Below are 9,057 nucleotides of genomic sequence, written 5' to 3' on the forward strand. Positions count from 1 at the left end.
GCCTGTGCCACCACTGCCCGTCTTTTTTTTTTTTTTTCCTTTTACCTCGTCTTGCTATTCAAATAAGAAATAAGAAACAAATTTAGGAAAAGGTGAGGTGGTGGCTCATACCTATCCGGCGCTGGCAGGAGGATCACCCCAAGACATTATCTAGATGAAGATGACGATGCCATAAAGAAACTGACTTAGCCGCTAGGAGGTTTAAAATGTATCCACATTTGTTCTAGTCACAGACTCTCCTGTGAAAACATATCTTACCCTTCACCAGATAGGAGTCTTCAGAGCTCAGTTTTCAATCTATTCTGCCCTAAGAGGGGATACAACTGGTTATAGGGTTCCTCTGAAAGCACCAGGATAAGTGCATAAAAATGTATCTAAGAGAGAAAGTGTAAAACACCACAGTTTCTGTCCTAAATGGCTACTATGGGAGTTCATTGAATTGTGTAGTCTGGGTCTGTGACTTTTTTTTTTAACCCCAATGCTTTTCATAAGAAAGTTTAAAAAAATAAACAACAACAACAAACAAACAAAAAAAAAAAAACAACCCGGGACCCTTGGGGCAGTGGTAGCACTTGTCTTTAATCTGAGCACTCTCTAGGCAGAAGCAGGTAGATCTCAGAGTTGGAGGCCAGCCTGGTCTACAGAGTGAGTTCTGGAAGAGCCAGGGCTACACAGAGAAACCTGTCTCAGCTTTCTCCTTCCCCTCCCCACCAAAAATCAACGACCAAAATCCTAATGATCCTTGAAATCCTAAAAACTGGTCATTTTAAAACTCACTTAACCAGGGCCTGGCAGTGGTGGCGCACGCCTGTAATCCCAGCACTCTGGGAGGCAGAGGCAGGCAGATTTCTGAGTTCAAGGCCAACCTGGTCTACAGAGTGAGTTCCAGGACAGCTAGGGCTACACAGAGAAACCCTGTCTTAAAAAAAACAAAAGTCCAAAAAAACAAAAACAAAACAAACAAAAAAAAAAAAACCCTCACTTAACCAGACCAAAAGCTTTCCAAAGTATCTTATGACTTACAGATAAATCATAACACCATAATTTCTTTTTTTAGATCTCTTTAACTTTGTGTATATGAAGGTTTTACCTGTATGAATGCTTGTGAACAATGTGCATGTCTGTCAGATCCCCTAAGCTGGGATTTGGATAGTTTTAAGTCATCGTGTAGGTGATGGGAATCGAACCTGGCTCCTCTGCAAAAGCAACAAATGCTCTTAACCGATGAGCTCCCTACCCAACCCTCACAATTTCTTTTAAAAATCAATTTTTTGCCAGGCAGTGGTGGTGCATGCCTTTAATCCTAGCACTTCGGAGGCAGAGGCAGGCAGATTTATGAGTTCGTGGCCAGCCTGGTCTACAGAGTGAGTTCCAGGACAGACAGGGCTTACACAGAGAAACCCTGGTCTCGAAAAATCAAAAAATCAAAAAAAAAATTTAAAAATCAATTTTCATATGTAAGTGTTATTCTTTTCTTTTTCTTTTCTTTGTTCTGAGGCAAGGTTTCTCTGTACAGCCCTAGATGTCCTGGAACTAGCTCTGTGCTAGTGTCTCACCACCACTGGCTGGCCTTTGTTTTAATTTTAAGACAAGTTTTCGGGCTGGAGAGATGGCTCAGCGATTAAGAGCACTGGCTGCTCTTCCAGAGGTCCTGAGTTCAATTCCCAGCAACCACATGGTGCCTCATAACCGTCTGTAATGAGATCCGATGCCCTCTTCTGGTGTGTCTGAAGACAGCTACAGTGTGCTGACATACATAAATAAATCTAAAAGATCAAAAGACAAGTTTTCAACATGTGATTCTCAGTCTGGAACCCGCTATGTAATGAAAGTTAGCCCAGAATTCGCAGAGCTCCCCCTGCCTCTGCCTGTCAAGTGCTGGGATACTGCACTGTGGCTAGCATCCTCAAGTAACTCTCCATTGTGTCAAAGTTCTGTCAAAACTACATCCCTTGCTGCATTTGATTGTCTTATAAACTCACAGGAAAAGAGCTTCTGAAATAAAGACAGCATAAGGGGCTGCTCTTTCAAGGGACCTGGCTTAATTCCCAGGACCCACATGTCAGCTCACCCCTATCTGTAACTCCAGTTCCAGGGCTCTGACACAGACAAATATGCAGTCAAAACACCAATGAACATAAAATGAGAAAAACAAAGGAAGTTTCTAAGTGCCTGTTAGAACAAGGCTTTAATCTTTAATGAACAGTTAGGTAATAGTTTAAATGAAATGTGTAGGTAAGGAAATGTCTGCAGACGCTTAACATGTTTTAGCTATATTTATACCTGTTAGATATTTAAGATTGTAGAGAGCTTTACTGGGGCGCCGTGCCACCTGGCAGGAGTCTGAGGTTGGTCAAGGAGCTTGACGTTGGTCAAGGGCAAGGGAAGTGGGCTTCAGGCAGGAATGACATTAGAGCAGGGTAGGGAAGTAAGTTCAGGCAAGAATCTAACTCAGGCTATAATCGGGAAGTAGGTTAAGGCAGGGATTTTAATCTTAGGGTGGAACAAAGGAAGTCGGCTTCAGGCAAGATTTTGGGCTTGGACAAGGAAGTGGGCTCAGGTATTTGGTCATTCTGACACTCCCTTGGAAACAACTGTCACTGTGGAGTAATGGCCGGACTTTGCTTATTGCCTTGACTATTTTGTGTTTATTGTCTTGCTTGTTCCTCATTGTACTGCTATTGCCCTTGGTGCTTGCTTGTAATTAAAATGGTATAAAAGAAGCGGATTGAATGGGCTGGAGAGATGGCTCAGTGGTTGGGGGCACTGACTGCTTGCTCTTTGTGGTCCTCAGTTCAAATCCCAGCAACCACACGGTGGCTCACAACCATCTGTAATGGGATCCTATGCCCTCTTCTGGTGTGCCTGAAAACAGATACAGTGAACTTACATATAATAAATAAATACATCTTTAAAAAAAAATAATTGGAAAAAATTAAACCTGCCTTCAGTCTCAGAATTGACTGGGGTCATGCTGCAGCACTGTCTGTCTCTTTCTTTTCAATCCTCGATCCTGCGCTGGAGAATCTGTTGACTGGCTGAGCAGGCTTGACCATAAGATATACTGTGTATGTTATAATGAAGCTGGGGGTCACTAGACATCTCAGAAGCAAGCCTCTGGTCCAGTCTGTGCTTTGGTCCTCCAGAAATAAAAGGAACTATTCATTACCTCTTCCTCCTCTTCCTTTTCTTCCTCCTCCTCCTTTTCTTCCTCCTCCTCTTCTTTCTCCTCTTCCTCGGGGTGAAGCAAATACCTTTTGTATCCAAAACTTCAGTGGTAGGATTAACGTGAGATTTTTGGCTCTTTGATGACCTGAATCTCATCTCTGGGACTAACATGGTAGAAGGAAGGAACTGACTCCTGCAAGTTGTCCTCTGACCTCCACACATGTGCCATAACATGCACACCTGTATATATGTATGTGTGTGTATAATGTGTATGTATAATGCATATATATATATGTGTGTGCGTATATATACCTGTATATGTCTTTTTAAAATTAAAAACCTAGGGAGAGTCTAGAGAGTTGGCTCAGGGGTTAAGAATACTTGTTCTTTCAAAGGAGGACCCGGTTCCGTTCCCAGCACCCACATGGAGGCTCACCACCACCTCAAGCATCAACATGTGTGGTGCACAGACACACATGAAGGCAAAACACTTGTACATATAAAATAATAATAATATAAAACAAATCTAATAGAAAAAAGGCTTTTGGCTAGGTGAGTGGTAGTTGTTTAAACCTTTAATCCCAGCACTCAGGAGGCAGAGGCAGGTGGATCTCTGTGAGTTCAAGGCCAGCCTAGTTTACAAAGTGAGTTCCAGGGCAGCCAGAGCTATACAGAGAATCCCTGTCTACTCTTCTAGAAGACCTGAGTTCTAGTACCAGCTGCAGTTTGCAACTGCCTCTAACTCCAGCTCCAGATGATCCAATGCCCTTTTCTGGGGTTGGGTGGTCCCTGAATCTGCAGCGGGGTCAGGGCTATGGGGTTCTCAGATTCTTGGACATCCAGGTGCTGCTGGGAGTCACGGAAGAGCCAAGAACAGAGTTGGGGGCATGGGGCATGGGCTGGGGACAGTGTCTAGCCTGGGGTGGGGAAGGATAGCTCGACTTGTCCCAGCAGTGATTGTCCTTAGCTTGGCAGAGGCAGTCTGGGAGCGCAGAAAGACCTTCTACAGGAGAATTAAGCTGTGGCTCTGTAGGCAATGCCTTCTCCACAGCTCCCCACAGTGGATCTTGATCAAAGAGACAGTCGTGGTTCTAAACTGTTTATTGACTGTTCATGGCAGAAAATGGATGCATACTGTACCAAACCCACTTCTCAGAGGCGTCTGTATATTAAATACATTCTGGAGGAATGTCTGGGAAGGGAAGCTTATTGGCTAAGCCCTCCAGGCCTCTAGGGACCTCATTAGCATGGAGAACTCTGTTCTGTGCCTACCTGACCACAGGCCATACACATTTCCATGTGAGGAGTACGGCAGGAATGGGGAGACTCCTAAGTCTCAGGTGTGTGCCCACCGAATCTCTGGGTCTCAATCTGTTCTACCTTGCCAAGCTTCCTGGCGTGGTTTTACCATCCAACAAATAAAAATAAAGCTTACAAAATAAACCTCAAGTGGTAATAAAGTTTGCCTAAATCTTATGGCAGGCAAAACTTTTGTAGTTTAACAGTATATAGGTAGTCTTAATTTGTTGAATTGTATCACCTCTGTATTTTAATTCTCTTTTAACATGTCAGTAGCATTTTTTTTTATCTTGCTTAACTTTATTGTGTTTGTAGGGGTGGGAAGCTGGGATTGAGTTTGAGTTCACGTCTGTAGCCGTCAGAGAACGTGCAGACGTTAGCTGTCTCCTTCCTTCTAACTTGGCAACAAGGACTCTCACCTGTTGAGGCGTTTCTGGAGTTCCTAGGCCAACTGACTCTTTTTACCCTGGTAGTAAAAAACCAATCAGCTGGGTTTTGGGGTGCATGCAGATGGATCTCTGTGAGTTCAAGGACAGCCTGGTCTACATGGTGAATTCCAGGACAGTCAGGACTGTTTCAACTCCCTGCCCCTCCCCCCAAAAGCCATCTCCAACCACAGCAGCATTCACAGTGACTTCATCAAATTCAGGAGTCCAGAGAGACCGTGCTGTAAATATAGACTCTGGCTTAGGAACCTTAGGTCAAGATGAATCACTACAAAAGAAAAGAAACATGACTTTAAAAAGGCTTCACTGTCACCTGGCCAAACATGGCTGCCAGGGTTGTATAGTATGACCCTGTTAGAAAGAGAATAAGAGAGAATATACTATTTCCAGTCTCTAGAAGTGGGGAAAGGATGGGAACCTTTTTGTTGTTATTGTTTTTTGGTTTTTTTTTTTTTTTTTTTTTTTTTTGGTTTTTGGGGTTTGGTTTTTTTTTTTCCGAGACAGTGTTTCTCTGTGTAGCCCTGGCTGTCCTGGAACCCACTCTGTAGACCAGGCTGGCCTCGAACTCAGAAATCCACCTACCTCTGTCTCCCAGAGTTCTGGGAGTACAGGCATGTGCCACCACCGCCCGGCCAGATGGGAAACTTTTAAAAGAAAATGATATATTACAAAAATGGATTTAAGACCAGACAACTATACACAAGTACCCTAAACATAGAATGGGACAGAGCCTGTACAGGATTATTAAAAATGCTAATGCATGTGGAATCTGAAATAGCTATGACACAGTGGCCAACGCTTCTTGGTGTAGAATCTAGTACTAATTCTCGGTGGAACAGTAGGGAAAACCTAAATTATGAAAAGTAATAACTGGAACTTGTATCCTAAGACACTACACTAAGAGCCCATATTCCTGATTAAATGAGTCTTCAAGGTCCCTTATAGTATAGTTAGCCAGGATGGGGAGAGAATACCGATGACCATGCACAGGTACTCTGCCAATGGGAAGCAGTGGACTATAATTTAGGATGGCTCCCACTGGAGTCCCATCCCCTTTTAGCTGTTAAATGAAAACAGTAGAAACTGGTTGTACCTATCAAACCCATGGCCCTCTGACTGCTCACAACGCTGATTTCTTGTGTCTACAAGCGTTGCAATATTCGTTACAGGGGCATTCTGTTAGGAATTAAAAGTGACACTGTAAATAATTGTTCCTCTTCTTTGACAGGCTCTCCTCCATTTGCTGTCTGTCTGTCTGTCTGTCATTGTTAACAGACATTCAAGCAAAGATGAGATGAACTCTCACAGTAGTTTCTTCTAGCTTTATTTTCCTTGGTCGACCCCTGATAGTCAAGGAAGTTGAACATGTCAATATTTATTGACACATTGTATGGGCTCTTTTGATAACTCTCTGTTGAACACCTTCAGCCTGTCTTTCATTGGATTGGTTTATTTTCTTATCAGTTTTTGTTGTTGTTGTTGTTTTGTTTTGTTTTGTTTTGAAACCCTGGCAAAGGTGACGCATGCCTTCAAATCCCAGCATTCTGGAGGTAGAGGCAGGCAGATTTCTGAGTTTGAGGCCAGCCTGGTCTACAGAGTGAGTTCCAGGACAGCCAGGGCTACACAGAGAAACCCTGTCTCGAAAAAAACCAAATCCAAAAAACCAAAACCAAAACAAAACAAAAAAAAACCCAAACAAACAGACAAAAGTTTTTTTTTTTTAAAAGTCCTTGCATATATTAGATCTTTAATTTTTTAACTAGATTTATTTATTTTTATTGGTATGAATATTTTGCCAATATGTATTTATCTGCACCAACTATATGCCTGGTGCCCAGGAGCTTAGAAGAGGGCATCAGAACCCATGGAACTGGGGTTACAATCAGTTGTGAGCGCCATGGGGGTGCTGGGAACCAAACCCAGACCCTCAGCAAGAGCAGCCAGCACTCTGAACCACTGAGCAGCTCCACAGCCTCCGTTTTCTAGATATTAACCTTATACCAGATTTGCAGATGACGAAGATTTTCTTCCATTCTACTCTGTCTCTTCACTTAACTATTTCTTTTGCTGTAGAGATACTTTTAATTTCATGAGGTCCCATTTTTCAGTAATTGCCCTTATTTTCTGGCTGGTATTTTATTCAAAAATTGCTTCAAAAACTGGAAAATGGTACTTCCTGGTTCTCACAGTTTCAGGGCGAGAAACACACACACACACACACACACAGAGAGAGAGAGAGAGAGAGAGAGAGAGAGAGAGAGAGAGAGAGAGAGAGAGACAGACAGAGAGAAACAGAGACAGAGAAAAAGAGACAGAGACACAGAGACACAGAGACAGACCATGCCATTGTGCATGTTTGAAGGCCAGAGAACAACTTGTGGGGATCAATTTCCTCCTTCTACTATCTGAATCCTGAGGATTCAACTCACAACCTCAGGCTTAGTGGCAAACCCTATTACCTGTTGGGTCATCTCGCCAGGTGATGTTCTTTGATCCATTTGGAGTTGATCTTTTTTTTTTTTTTTTTTGGTTTTTCGAGACAGGGTTTCTCTGTGTAGCCCTGGCTGTCCTGGAACTCACTCTGTACACCAGGCTGGCCTCGGACTCAGAAATCCACCTGCCTCTGCCTCCCAAGTGCTGGGATTAAAGGCGTGCGCCACCACTGCCCGGCTGGAGTTGATCTTTTTACAAGATGCATCCTGAGGAGAATCTAGTTTCATTCCTCTACATGGGGACATCCAGTTTTGAAGCATCATTTGTCACAGAAGTGTCAAATCTACAAGAAATAGTTTTTGCATTTCTATCAATAGGTAGCCATAACTATATAGGCTTCTGTTGGGTTTTCTGTTGTGTTCGGTTGATCTGTGGCGCTGCTGTGCCGTTTTACTGCCTTGTCTCTGTTGTGGAACAGAATCAGATATGGCGATTCCAAGCGTGACGTCATACCCCCCAGCTTTGCTGCTTCAGTTCAGACTTCTTTCTGAGGTTTGTGCTAAGTAAGCTTGGAGATTTTTCTCTGTGTCCCTGAAGAATTGTGCTGATATTTTGATCAGGGTTGCACTGAATCCGTAGATGGTTTTTGGAAGATTCTCTCACGGGGGTAGGTGGTGAGACCCCACGCTGCGCCTAGCGGCAGGGGCGTCTGCCAGCCCCTGCTTTTCCTCAGATTGTCTAAAGCCACAGGGAAGATGGTGGAAAATTCACAGTCGCCATTGCCAGAAAGCGATTTATGACTTTGTTCTTTTCCTAAGCTCACAATTTGGCTTCATACTTTATCTTGTGTGGGCCTTTGTTCCTGAATCTTAGTTAAATCCTTAGGCTTAACTTACTGACCTCAAAAATACTGGGCCATTGCGTTGCCTGCCTGCCTCCTTATCACGGTTGTAATTGGTTACGAGCTCGTATTTGGAATCAACACGATGAGAACCTCTCCACTTGACTCCATTCATATGATCACAGAGAACTATGCTAAAAACCAACAGAGAAAAACACTACCAAGAGGACGTCATTCCAGCATTAGGAGACGTTCCCATCAGTAAAGTAAACAGATGTTTTTCCAAGAAGCCAAAGAACTCAATACCTAAAACTGAGCTATGTATAAACATCCTAAAACCAAACATTTACAGTTGTGGGTTGAATAATTTTGAACATAATTATATTGACTGTCTTTTTAATACCCAATGTTGACATGTAAAAACGTAAAAGTTGATTGCTTAGATTGAGTTCAATTAACATTGTAAATATTTTCAACTTTGAGTTTTTAATTGACAATAAATAAAATACCACATTATACTATAAAAAAGAAGATTCTCTCACTATTGGTTCTTCCAGTCCAGGAGTATGGCAGGTCTATCCATCCTCTGTCTTCTTCAACTTCTCTCTCTCTTTCTCTCTCAATTTTTATTTTATACACATTGGAGTTTTGCATACATGCATGCCTGTGTGAAGGTGTCAGAAGCCCAGGAACTGGAGTTATAGACAGCTGTGAGCTGCCATGTAGGTGCTGGGACTTGAACCCAGATCCTCAGGAAGAACAGCCAGGACTTTTAACCTCTGAGTCATCTCTCCAGCACCTCAATTCCTCTAGCATTTAAAAGTTTCTGTCATAGCCGGGCAGTGGTGGCGCACGCCTTTAATCCCAGCA

At 43.0% G+C, this 9,057-nt stretch overlaps 1 pseudogene; it reads left to right on the forward strand.

The window, feature by feature from the left end:
- Positions 1–8,069: 8,069 nt before the first annotated feature.
- LOC127677607 (phosphatidylinositol N-acetylglucosaminyltransferase subunit P-like) lies at positions 8,070–8,497 on the forward strand (annotated as a pseudogene).
- Positions 8,498–9,057: the final 560 nt, after the last annotated feature.

This window comes from Apodemus sylvaticus, chromosome 2, assembly GCF_947179515.1.
Source record: "Apodemus sylvaticus chromosome 2, mApoSyl1.1, whole genome shotgun sequence".
Taxonomy (NCBI): domain Eukaryota; kingdom Metazoa; phylum Chordata; class Mammalia; order Rodentia; family Muridae; genus Apodemus; species Apodemus sylvaticus.